Here is a 14,382-nt window from a genome sequence, read left to right as displayed (position 1 = left end):
AGGTTAACTTAGTCCACAGATTTTATGCTTTTAAGTCAGGATTGTGAATGAACTAGGGGAAGGATAAAGAACAACTAAAGATGAAAGCAATGACTTGATAAGACATGGTCTTTTCTTCTGAAGAGAGAGTTAGCATGTCTTATATTTTGCATATATAAAGATGCAGTTTGTGAGGCCGGGGCACAATGCTTTTGTTAGTTTATTGTCTAAAGTTAGGCTCAGAAAATTGTGTATATTGAAAAGTGTAGACTCTGGAATAGGCTGAGAATTGGCTCAAAAATGCTTCAACCCCAGAAAAGATAAATACATTTCTAAGATTCCTTTGTAGCCAGAATTTCACATGTGCCCTAGCTTGCTTCTAGTGGATGTTTGTGCAAGACTTTACACAAAGCTTGCAGGTGAAATTGACATAGTTATCTTCAAAATCCAAGTGGCAGGGGTATTGGTCCTTTCATGGCAGTTGGGAAGTAAGTACTGTTGATTTCTAGTTTCATTGATTAGCAGAACAGAATCTGTAGGAACAACTCCTTAGTGTGGGTCATCATTTCTGCTGGCTGTGTGTTCTCCAAAATTCTTTTTCTGCATTTCCTCCCAATTCTGTGAGATAACTTAAACGCACTCAAGTATTTTGAGCAGAGCAGTGTCTGGATCTGATATCTGTTTTCAATGATCGCTTTGCCATGGTCCAGAGTATATTTTGTTGAGGTGCAGGGAGAAACAGGGAGCTCATTGGGAGGCAGTTACAGTTTTCCAGACAAAAGATGACAGTGGCTTGGAAGTGGGTGATGGCTGTAGAGATTTTTGAGAGGTAGGCATATTCCTACATATTTTGAAGATGTTTGTAATAGAAAATAACAAACTAATAGGAAAAAATAATTCAGTCAAAAAATATGAGATTGAGATCTTGAGATATTCTCTACTTTGAGAGAGGATGAAACTTAAACCAAACCAAGTTATAGATGGATTAAAGATTAAACTATACAACGTAAATTATAAAAAACACCAAAGGAAATAGGGATGTATTAATAACTAATTTGAGGCTGCAGAGAGAGTTTCTAAGCAGAAAGACAATAGTCAAAGAACTAATCGGCACAGAAAAGTTTAAAACTTTTGTAAATCAAAAATATTAAAAAGTAAGAGGCAAATGTCAAACTTGTAAAAATATCTGAAATATTTATAATGAAATGTAAATGTTACACCCCTAATTATAGAAATACCATCCAACTTGTTCAATCCCCCCGTAACAGGTTTTTCCCTTTAACAGTGCCTTTCTACTATTGATCTGGCCATTGCTTATACACCTTATCCAGCTAAGAGACATTATTACAGTTATTACCTCACAAATATCCCCAGTTCTCTAGCTCTTTTCTTCTTCTCACTTTAATTCCTTGGCACAGCCATAACCTTAGAAAATCTAACCAGTTACATGTCTTCAGCTGAGCAACTGAACATTGCTAGAGAGAATAACACACATTAGGGTGGCTGGAGCTCATATTCATTATCACTCACAATAAATAATCATTCAACAGTATATACTGTTACTTAGCCCGTTTTGCAACTAGCAATGTATTATGAACATTTACGTAAGTTAATAAATTCCAGTATATGGATCTATGGGGCACTATAAAGCAACTAACAAATCTATTATCTCATTCATATATTTTGATTCCAATGTTATAAAATGGGTATAATGAATAATCACGTATCTCTTCATATTGCTTTAGCAAAAAATCCTTGAAAGTGGAAAGATGTGACAAAGAATATAAAAAATTTAAGGCTTCTTATATATATTTCAAAGTTTCATTCTATTTCCTAGAGATGAATGAGAGTTCCTATATTATTTTTTGATAGCTTTCTAACTTATGGATTTATTAAAATGCTGTTATCTCAAGTTACTTTATGTCTTAGTCCACTTGGGCTGCTATAACAAACTACCACAGGCTGGGTGGTTTATAAACAATAGAAATTTAATTTCTCATAGTTCTGGAGGCTGGAAATCTGAGATCAGGGTACCAGAATGGTTAGGTGAGAGCTCTCCTCCAGGCTGCAGACTTCTCATTGTATCCTCACATGGTGAAAGGGGCTAGGTAGCTCTATAGGATGTCTCTCTTTTTTTTTTTTTTTTTGGCCTCGAAGCATGGCTTGCAGGATCTTAGTTCCCCGACCGGGTATTGAACCCGGGCCCCAGCAGTGAAAACACCGAGTCCTAACCACTGGACAGTCAGGGAATTCCCAAGGATCTCTTTTTTAAGAGAACTAATCCTACTCATGAAGTCTCTACCCTCATAACCAAGTCACCTCCCCAAATTCCACCTTCTAACATCATTGGGCATTGGGCATTAGGATTCCAACATGTAACTTTCGGGGGGACACAATCATTCAAACTTTAGCACTTTACATGATCTCAATTACTAGTTATGTTTGATATTTAACATGTATATTAATTATAATATTTTAATTTTAGTCTTTAATTAACTAATAACATAACTATTGTACTTAAGTAACTAATATTGTCTTATTTATATTGCTTTGTTTACTTCAATAATAAAGAAATTGTTAAAAACACTGAGATATAATACTATTATAAATGAGGATTATTTTCTTATAAATTTCTCTGTTTTCTTCATTTTTCTGACAAATGAATCTTTTAAAACTAGGAAGAAAATTACTATTTAAGAAAAAACTTCAGTTTTGTGTTCCTGTATGAAGAAAACATCCTGTAGACATTTAGTTTTTGGTGTTAATATCATTAAAGAATTTGGAAGACAAATTGAGAAATTAACCATTTAAAAAGGAAATCAATTATTAAAAACATAGTAGTTTTAATATAATATATAAAAATATAATCCATTCTAAAAAATTCAAATTATGCAGGCCTTCTGAATATGTCTTGCATAAATTAAAGCATGTCATATTTAAAGAGATTAGTGGTAAAGAAATTGTATATCTATCTATATGAACATACAGATACATATATTCATAAATATATATGAAGGGCTTGATTAAGCTTCAAGGAAGTGAGAAGCATAAAGAATGAAAATGAACCCATAGCAGGGAGTTCACAAAGCAAGTAAGAAGGAGTTCAGAACCTCAAATGGAAATTGCAAAGAGTAGAAAAGGAATATGCACCTTCAATTTCTGGTCAGTTTTGATCTTTCAGAAATATAATGTCGTTCTTGAAAACAGCCTGATAGGATTGGCTATTAATTCATGGAGAAACTTACTAATTATAATGTAACAAAAATTCTTCTATGTATTTTTTCATTATTTGGAGTAGCAAGATTTTACAGACTGTCAGCTAGCACTAAGATTTAATAAGGACATTCCATAGTAAGTTCTGTCTTCACTATTCTAGCCTAGACTTTCTGACTAGGCTGTGAGTTGGATTTTACCAAATTTAGAGAAAATTTGGACTATAACACAAAACTTGTTAGATAAATAAAACCCCTTAAATACTTCCCTTTCTTCTAAAACTTGAGATATTGTTACCAAAAGATGTGGCTTATTAACCCTATATATAGTTGATTTACGAGTACTGCATTCATAAATGTTTTATTCCCCTCACATTTTTATTCTGAATCTCATATGCTGGCAACCAGCAGATCTGATTTGTTTTTAGAGTAAGAAAGGCTCAGTAGCTAGGAGAGCTGGGCATTTCTGGGATCTGTTAAGTCTCATAATTGACAAATGTTGCTTCATCAATCACAAATAGGCCACAGTCCCAAAATCCATTCTCCATTCTCCACCGTGCCATTCTGAAGAGATAAATTACTGCTATTTTTGTAACATGGTCCTACAATGGCTCAATGAGCTGATTTAAAAATCTTTAAAATATCACAACCAAAACCACATCCTAAATTTATAAAAATGAATTAAAGTTTGACTTATAGCTGTCAAATGTGTACTCCAGGTAGGAATACTTCAAGGAAGTGCAGCAAAGGAAACTTGCCATTGTCCAAGAACATGAAGAAAATTTTTGACCTAGATAATCTAAATCATTGGTTTTGGAATTCATTACAGATTTCATTCTCCTCCTGGCAGATGTATTGTCTAATCACATTTTAGGCTAGTACTAATATACAGTTTTATCCCTTGACATACCTGATTATTGGGAGGAATAGACAGGTAGGAGGGATAGACAGAAGTCTTCAGCCCGAGTCCCGAGTCTTCAGCCATTCTGCTCTTTTTTCTTTACATCTCTAACCTCTATTTATCCTCTATCCTTTCTTAACGCTTTTACACTCTCCTTATTTCTTCATTCTTCATTTTTTTATGCTCATTTCTTTTTCATTCATTTTTGTAAATATTTGCTGCTTTATCTGAGGGAAAACCTCCTGCCTTCTGATGCAGCCTCTGCCCTTGGACCTTTTTGAACTGTTTTCCATGCTCAGTTAAGTTTAGTGTCATGCTGATCAAATTTGAGGGTGACTTGTAATATGTTTAATGAAAATATTAGTACTTTGAATAATGAATGGAAACTGTCTATTAGAGTGTAAGCTACATGAGTATAGATATTTATTTTACTAATGGTAAATTTCTAGTCCTTCAAATTTTTTTTTGGTGTGTGGTAGGAAAAAATCAAAAGAGTAGAAACCAAAGAGTTTCAGATCAGAGAATATGAAGATGGAATAATATCATTTTGGAAATGGAATCTGGATATCTGCAATTGGATTTTTGTCTGGTTATTTAATGTGGTCCAGGGTTGGGCTTTTTGATGGTGCCAGATTTCCATTAAGGAGCAAGGAACTACAAACAATATAGACAAATATGATGCAAACTGTAGTGGAACTATGGAAAGGACATGAAGAAAAATTCTGACACAGGAGTTAAATCTGTCTAGAAGAACGAGAAAAAAATTTCACAGGGAAAATAATATGTGAGAGTTCAAACTTAAGAAATGAGTAGGAATTCACTGGCTACAGAAGGAAAAGGTGCATGCCCAGAAAGGGAATAGCAAGTAATTGATGATATATTGGATGAGACTTTTTCCTGATGCTCCAGAATTAGTGAATAGTACGTCCTTTCTCCATTGCCAAGGCTCACTGAGAGCCAGAAAAAGAAGCCTGCCAGAATCTGCTTCCTCTTGCCCGCTTCCAATTATATTTGGAGAAGATCGTTTTGGGGGTGACTATGGTGGTGAAAGTCACTGGGTTTTTATATGGGTGGCAGTGAAGCAGCTTATATTCTCCTCTTATAGAGGCAAGGATGTGAATGATTCTCAGGGATAGAGTGGATGCTGTAGAAAGAATCCACCAACATGCTCCAGATAGGAAAAGGAGTTTGATGTCTATGGGAGAGTTGCAAACTCCAACCTAATTAAGTAAAGAGAAATGCCCCCACCCCTATGCCACATCTTTCCTTTCTGTCCTCAAACATGGAGGATGCAGATTTTGGAGGAGGAAGATGAGGAGGCAGTAAAAGCTGAATAGCCCTCTTCCACAAGCACAGGTCTAGTTTGCACTGGGTTTCAGGACCAGTTTAGAACAGAATAAGAGATTGGAGTTTAAAGTGGAATGAACTAAGTCAAAGGCAGAAAGTGATTGTGCATTTATGTAAGCTGCCTAGCTGGGACGAAGAAGTGCAATTTGACCTATTTTAGTTCAGGGCAATGATTGGAAGAAATATAAAATTTTCATGTTCATATTCCCAGATAATTGATATTGCTCCAAAAACAGATGGTTTACGTGTGCGAAAACACAGGTATAAAAGAGCATAATCTATTCCAAGTAAATAGTTTGGAATGACTAGAAATCAGAGGATATGCTGGGAAATGCTGAGAGATACAGCTAGAAAGTTAAGCAGGGCTTTCTCTTCCTTCTTTAAAATTTGAATTTTTTTTTTTTTTTTGGTGGAGAATCTCCTGAAAGCCGTTAAGCATGGAAGTAATATGAACAGTTTTTCACTTTGAAAATACTGAATGTCTGATACATTTATTTTAATCAGTCAACAGCTGGAAGCCAAATTAAATTTTAGGAAATATATTTTGGGAGATACATTAATAATATGTATATCATACACCTTATGCAAATAGAAAAATGAAGAACTAGAAATCATGTAATAAGAGATTTTCTAGAGTAGGAGGTATTCGATTTAGGCTTTGGATACTGGTAGAATTTTCATAGGTAGAAATAAATTCAAAGGGATAACTGATTAAACTTACCAGAAAATAGAAGGCATATAGATAAGATAATCACATAATGTATTGTCCAAACTGGGGCACTTTTGAGAATGAAAAGGGAAATTAATTATGCTGAGGAAAACAGGTGTAAACCAGACTTATGGTCAGAAAGTTGGATGTATATTTACCTGTATGTAGAAGCCAGAAAAGATATTAAAGGAAGAGTGTGAGAGAAACTCAATTCACCTGTTAGGTTTGTACTTTGAGCAATAGGGAAACACTGAAGAGGTTCTGTCAGAACAGCGCTTCACTAAAATTAATGGAATACAAGGATTTAAGGGTATAAGGGAATCAGTTAAGCATCCCCCATTGAAATCTACGAGGGCATAAGAACCTGAATAATGGTGATGACAATGAGAAGTCAAGATGGGTTCCAAAAACAGTTACTAGAGCAAACAAAAAAGTCTGGTTATCAATTCTATGTGGCTACTTAAATTATGGGTGGAATCAAATATGACTTTAATATTGTGAGAGTTTGAACTAAATTTTTGTTGTGGACATGAAAAATGGATGGAATTGAGTGATTTATTATTGATAGTTCAGTGTTATATTTTAATATAGCTTTTGGAGTTTCTGAGTTAAACTCAAGAGTTTTCCTTTTTCTCTTCCTTTGTTTCCTTTTCTTTACATCACAGGACTTCTCAAAGCCTTAATTCACTAATGAACATTGTGAATCTCTAATGTGGAGAATTATTATGCACTACAAAGCACGGAAAAATGGAATGGCAATTCCAAAGTCACAGACTAGTTTGTGCCAAAGCAAGATTAGTTCTCAGGTCTCCTGATTCTCAGTTCGATAGCTTTTTTTTTTTTCCTTCTCAGTTGAAGCAATAGCAGTGAATGAGGATATACAAATATTAAGTAGAGAGTGGTAAGAGGGTGGAAAAGCCTAAAAAGCTTGAATCTCCAGCAAAGTATACATATGAAAAGAAAGACAGTAATGCCCTAACACAAGGACCAACATATTCCAGTGAAATAAAATCTAAATAAGAAAAGTTTCAAGCAGAGGTGTCTTAGGCTATTTAAGCTGCTATAACAAAATACCACAAACTGGGGGGCTTATAAACAATAGAAATGTATTTTTCACAGTTTTGGAGGCTGAAGTCCTAGGTCAGGGGCCAGCATAATGGGATTCTGGTGAAGGCCCTCTTCTGGGCTGCAGACTGCTGACTTCTTGCTGTGCCTTCACATGGTAGGAGGGGCAAGGGATCTCTCTGGAGCCTCTTTAATAAAGGCACTAATCCTATTTATGAGGGCTCTTCCCTCATGACCTACTCATCTCCCCAAAACCCCATCTCCTTACACCATCAACTATGGGGGTTAGGATTTCAAAATATGGATTTTAAGAGGACACAAACATTCAAACCACAACAAGAGTAAAATTAACTGTGTAAAGTATTTCAGAAAACTAGAGCAAGAGGAAAACTAAAAAGAAAGACGTAATACTTTGGAATACAGGCTTAGATAAAATTTATAGTCAATACAGGAGAATGTATAACATGTTAAAGCCAGGGTTCAGAAGTAGATGGATGAAAATTCACACACAAGAGGTGATCATATACACTAATATACAATGCCATTTTTAGAACCCAGTGCTAACTCATAACTAGTGACTCTTGGATGAAGGGCCAAGCAGGGCAAGCAAACACACTAGGAACCATCTTGATATAATCAAATGTTGAATATATGCCTAGAATGTGACATTCCTAGGAGCTGATCTCCAATTATACGTCTATGGCATAATGTATGAATAAGATGAGGTATGTGGACATTTCACATTTGCTGTGATGGTAATGGGCATGTATATAATATATCTATAGCTATTTCTATATCTGTATCTATATATCTAATATTAAACAAAGATACATTTTGTTCTAGCTTCATTTTTAATGATTTTTATAAATATATCTGTAAACAGGTAGAAGGGTAAGTGTAAAGGGGAAATAAACATGCAAGCATGAGGAGTTAAATGTCATTGCAAAGATATAGTAAAAGCAACAGGTTATTGAATCAAGAACATAGCAAACATTGAGAGGGAGCAATTATGAAGTCTGACAGGCAGAAATAAGAAATAGCTGAGATGAGAACAGGTGGAAAGGAAAAGTTGATTAAAGTTTAACAGTGCACAACATGAAGCTGTTCACCATTGAATAATTTAAAATTTTATAAATGAAGTATATTACAGAAAACTTTTAAAGTTCCATGTAAAAATTGGCATCTGTATAATGAATAATTTAAAATAAATGTAAAAATGATAGGTAATTCAATTATAGCTATGCCAGTAAAATATTACTACCTTTATTGAGAAAACCAAGAAATATCTGCCTGTTAAAGTTAGCATCTTCACTTCCTTTAAGTTGTTTTAAATCCAATTGCCTATATAATATTTCAAATATATTCGCAAAGTACTTTTACTATTTTGCATAACAGTCTGATATTCCTGTGTTTATACTTGTTCAGGTGCCTCCAAAACTCTTAATGAATTGTCTGACGTATCTGGGACCTATAATTCTGTTCATATTATCTAAATTTGCTTAGGAATAGATAAATAAGTGGTTAGAACATAGTTCTTTCATTTACAAATCAGGACTGTATTCAGCATTACAATTTATTCTCTAATACATAACTGATACAAAATAGATTGGTTGAATTCATATCAGCCATGCATAGTAATATCATAAGTTTTTATTGAAGTAAAATAAAAAGCAAATTCTGCAGTGTCAGACTAATAAAAAGAACGATTTAAATCACATTGGTCTTTCACAGGCATACTTTCGATCGATAAGAACAGAGGAAATTGCATCCATTATAAAGAGAATTAACCTTTCCTAGACATGATTGGTGTTTATTACATGAATTAGAGCTCTAATGTACTAGTCACTATTTACCTGAAAAGAATTTATTTGAAATTAGTACATCACACTCTTGTCTTCTTCTTGGATCAGTTTCGCATTAGTATAATTTATTTTATTTTTGTTTATAGACTACCATTAATAGATCAAACTGTTGTTCTGAACTGATGATGAACACAGTAATTCATATAAATAGGCCAATATTTTCATTTTAATGACAATCTTTTTTTTCGTGAGATAATAGGAGAGTACAAAGTCTATTCTGCTAACACATTTCAATGTATATTTGGATATATATTGAGCAAGAGAAGACCAGCTTGATAATAATAATCTTATAAAAGCAAAAAAAATCTTTTAAAATTGTAACAGAGCAAGAGGCGAGAGTGAGAGAGAGAGACTTTTATCATATATAAGTTCAGCTTTAGTTAGGACACTGGCTATTTAAACCTGGGGATAAAAAAGGAGATACATGTTTTTTGTCTCTAAAGGTATTTAAAATCAACATTATGGTATAATTAAGAAGAAAATACTTGCAAAGATCTGGATGGTTATGAAAAGCCTTCATAAAAGAGATTTAACTTGAACTGATAATTTATACTTTCTGTCTATTCACTAAATATCTCCTGAGATTCCTGTACTTCAACTTCATTAGGAGCTCTAAAGAAACAGAGTCAAGCAGTGTAATACTTAACATACTTGTTTTTCAATTATTTATGGGAGTGTCTTTGGCATTTTGGTAGGTGGTATAATCACCTGCCAATTATAATCAGCCCAATTGTTGGTTTCAAATCCCGACTTGGCCACATCCTGTCATACAGTGGTAAAATTGCCTACCCTATCTGAACCTCAGTTTCCTCATCTGTAAGTTAGGGATTATAGTAGTAAGTACCTCAGAGGGGTGCAGTGAAGATTAAGCAGGCTAATATATGTAAAGTCCATAGCAGAGGACCCTGAAAATAATGATTAAAATGTGTATTGAATGCTTACTGCTACTACTACTACTACTACTACTACTATTGCTATACTACTTAGGGAATTATTTACTAATAATTGGTTTCAGCAATGTATATCTATTTTGGATGGTAGTAAAATTTGATCTGGAAATCACCAATTTTTTTTTTTTAGTTGAAGTAATGGATGCATTCTTAATGCACAATTCTATCATCATTAAATTATCATTTTAATTAGCACCTTAACTAAGGTAGTAATACCTTAGTTATATGTAAGAGAAAACTCAAACAATGGTTGTTTAAACAAGAAAAAATATTTGTTTTCACTTATATAAAAGATGTTCAGAGGGCTTCCCTGGTGGCGCAGTGGTTGAGAGTCTGCCTGCCAATGCAGGGGACACGGGTTCGAGCCCTGGTCTGGGAAGATCCCACATGCCGCGGAGCAACTGGGCTCGTGAGCCACAACTACTGAGCCTGCGCGTCTGGAGCCTGTGCTCCGCAACAAGAGAGGCCGCGATAGTGAGAGGCCCGCGCACCGCGATGAAGAGTGGCCCCAACTTGCCACGACTAGAGAAAGCCCTCGCACAGAAACGAAGACCCAACACAGCAAAAATAAATAAATAAATTAAAAAAAAAAAAAAAAAAAGATGTTCAGAGATCATCAGGAACCTGGGCTTCCTCGGTCTTTATGCCATTCCATCCTCAGAGCAAGGCTTTCGCCCAGAAGTTTTGCTCATGATTCAAGCGGGCTGCTGGAGGTTAAGCTGAAAAGTTTTTTCTCTAGAGAAGAGCAAAGGGAACTGGAGCAAGTTTCAAGGAACATCTATCTTACATCTGAGTTATATTTTAAAGAGGCTGTAAAAAGTGTCCGCATATGCATACTTACTCTCCCCTTGTTGTTATGAAATTCAAAGTACTGTTCATGATACAGAAACTCCGTGTGCGTGGATACAGTTGACTTGGAGGTCAATAATCCATCACAGAATATGTTTAAATTGTACCTTGAGAAAGAGTTTAAACCAGGATAAACAGGCCTAGAGATGTAAAATTTTCTAGAGATGTAAAGTTTGCAGAATAACTTTAAAAATGGTCGGTAACCAAGTGTTCTTTCTAAAGAATAGTGAGAATCTACTGTGAGCTGAAGCTGGGAAAGCAGTTCGATGGCAGGCCAAGGCAGTATTTGGATTCTAAGGTGGAATAGAATAAAAATAATAGTATATAACATTAATTGGGTGATTACTGCATGCCATGCACTCATGATGACCCAAAGAGATGATGTACTATTTGTATATCCAGAAAGAATCAAAAAGAATACTGGATCTGGAAGATTTTAGTGACTTACCTAGAAACAAACATCTAAGAGTCAGGATTAGGATCAAATGTAGGCAGTCTAACCCAAGGGCCAGCCTCCTTATCTGTATTCTCTAATGTGTATATGCCTCACAATTTTATTTTCACTTTATTTTATAGATTTTTGGGAAGCATTTAAAATTTTGAGGAAAGAGTTAAAAGCAAAATTATGACAGTAGTTTGAGAAATAGGAGAGTTTAAATGTTTAAGAGCAGAGGGTTTCATTATTTATTCATTCATCTATGCTAGACAATGGAAATACAGTGGGGCATGTCTAGTATTTTCCTGAAACTTACAGTTTGATTAATTTAAAGACATAGAATCTCACAGACACACCTTAGTTTATATTAGCAAACATTGCCAAGGAATTGGTCTTTTTCCACAAGAATGTTTTAAATGAGGAGTTTTTTCTATCTCTGATATAAACTAAAAATGTGTTTTCTGGTTTATCTCCTAGGAAGAAGAAGTGGGATTTGATTTTTTTCAACTGAGATTAGAGGAGATAAGGCATTTAGGAAATTGAAATTCAGTTCAAAATGTAATTGGTACAACACATACAACACATCTAACAAACAAGATATATTTTTACTATTATTTGCTTTGTTTAATGATCATTTTTTATTTTTGTTTTTTTAAGTTGGGAAGATGCTTGAAACATTCAACCCCAAACATACAGGAATGGATTCAAATGTGCTTGGGTTAGATTCTTGCTTTTGATTTTATAATGAACCACTCATAAAAATGATTGAAATCACTACGTATTTTCAGGCTTTTAGCATTTTAGAATAATTACCACCATATATTGGACAATCTATATAATAAGTAATATTGATACCCAGCACCATGACAACTTAATAGCCATTTGTGTCTCAGTATGTTGGCCACAAGTTGAAATAAGCAGTATAAAAGGATTAGAATTCCAAAATCAATTATGAAAATCACTGATCTTTCAAAACCAGAAAGGAAAATAAACAAAACAACAGGCATTTTAATAGAGAGTCTTAATTCTAATGAAAAGAAAGACCTCTCTTACAGCATTTTATATACTTTATTTTGCAAAGTTCACATATTCTCCCTATATTCTCTGATAGAAAAAAATTGTTGACAACAGTTGACTTTTATTAGTTTTGGAGGTACTTTGGCTAACTTGATGAAACTTAGGTAAATGCCATGAACACTTAAGTGGCTCAGTTCAGTTGTTTTTATTTACCATCCTTGACATGTGTTTTTCATCGTTGTGGTTTCAAATCTGTTTTACTTTAGTCACCATGTCCTCAATCCAGTGTGAAAATGAAAGTACAAAGAGCAAAGATAAGGATGTGGCTTTACTTTTTTGGCACAAATATAATCCTATAATACAGTTGTCTTTAACTTGCTTTTCCCGAAAACACAACAAGCAAAACAATAGGATATCATTTCATAGTAGTACGCAGAGACATACTACACAAAAACAATTATTGGGTATCTATTTGAAAAATTTTCACTTACATTGCAGTGTTACAAGGAATACACTTATGTATGTCTTTGCATTCTTGAGTGAGTATATCTCTTAGGTAAATTTAAAAAATAGAATGTCTAGGTAAAAGGATACAATAGTCTAGATTTTGAAAAATATTGCCAAAATGTCCTCCAAATGTTGTATTGATTCTTAATTCTAACAGCAATGTTGTTCTTTCACACACATTCCAAAAACAATTATTTACAAACTTGTTACTATTGCCAATTTGAAAGATAGAAATGGAATTCACTATTTTAGTTGGCATGTGTTTTTGAGTGAGTTGAGCATTATTTCTGAATGTTTTGGGGCCACATATATATATATATATATTTGTATAAATTAACATGACATAAAATCAACCCATACTTAGGCAGATTAACCTCCCTAATTTGAGTGGACCACATCCATCCATTGAAGGTCTAAATAGATCAAAAGACTGAATAAGAGGGAACTCTCTCTCTCTGCCTGACTCTCTTGAGGCTAGGACATTGGTATTCTCTTGCTCTTGGCCTCAGACTTGGCTGGAACATACACCATTTGATCTCCTGTTTCTTAGGCCACTGGACTTGGATATCATTGGCTCTCCTGGGTCTCCAGCCTGCCAACTGCAGGTCTTGAGACTTCTTGGCCTCCATAACCATGTGCCTATTTTTTATAATAAACTCCTTTATAAATATATATAAATATTTATATATAATATAGGTGTATTATCCAATTTCTTATAATAATAGAATATATATACTCAATTTCCTATAATAAGACTCTTTATATATACATATAAATAGATATACAAACATACCTCAGAGATATTGCAGGTTCAGTTCCAGACCACTACAATAAAGCAAATATTGCATTAAAGCAAGTCACACAAATTTTTTGGTTTCCCGGTGACATAAAATTTATGTTTACACTATACTGTAGTCTATTAAGTGTGCAATAGCATTGTGTCTAAAAAACAATGTACATACCTTAATTTAAAAATATTTTATTGCTAAAAAATGCTAATTGTCATATGAGCCTTCAGTGGGTTATAGTAGTAGTAACATCAAAGATTAGTGATTGCAGACACCATAACAAATATAATAATAATGAAAAACTTTGAAATATTGCAAGAATTACCAAAATGTGATACAGAGACACAAAGTGAGCCAATGCTGTTGAAAAGTGGCACCAATAGACTTGCTTGATGCAAGGTTGCCACAAATCTTCAGTTTAAAAAAAATTCAGTATCTTTGAAGCACAATAAAGCAAAGCACAATAAAATGAGGTATGCTTGTATAAATATCCTATTGGTTATCTTTCTCTGGAGGACCCAGACTAGTATAGATTTTGCTACCAAGAGTTGTTCTAGAGGAACAGAATTTTAAAGATGAGTTTTCTGAATTTGTTTTGGGGTTTCTGGTATTGGCTCTTTAATCAGATTAGGTTTAAGGATGCTAGGGACTATATTTTCAGAAGTGAAAGAGCACTGATCATCCATGGCATGATCTGGCAATAGAGATACTCAAAATACCTCCACTGGATACACCCAATCAACCACTTATAAGAAAGAAA

Source organism: Balaenoptera physalus (assembly GCF_965194825.1).
Source record: "Balaenoptera physalus genome assembly, chromosome: 13".
NCBI classification, from domain to species: domain Eukaryota; kingdom Metazoa; phylum Chordata; class Mammalia; order Artiodactyla; family Balaenopteridae; genus Balaenoptera; species Balaenoptera physalus.
The sequence above is the reverse complement of the archived record's forward strand: the minus strand, read 5'-3'. Positions refer to the sequence as shown.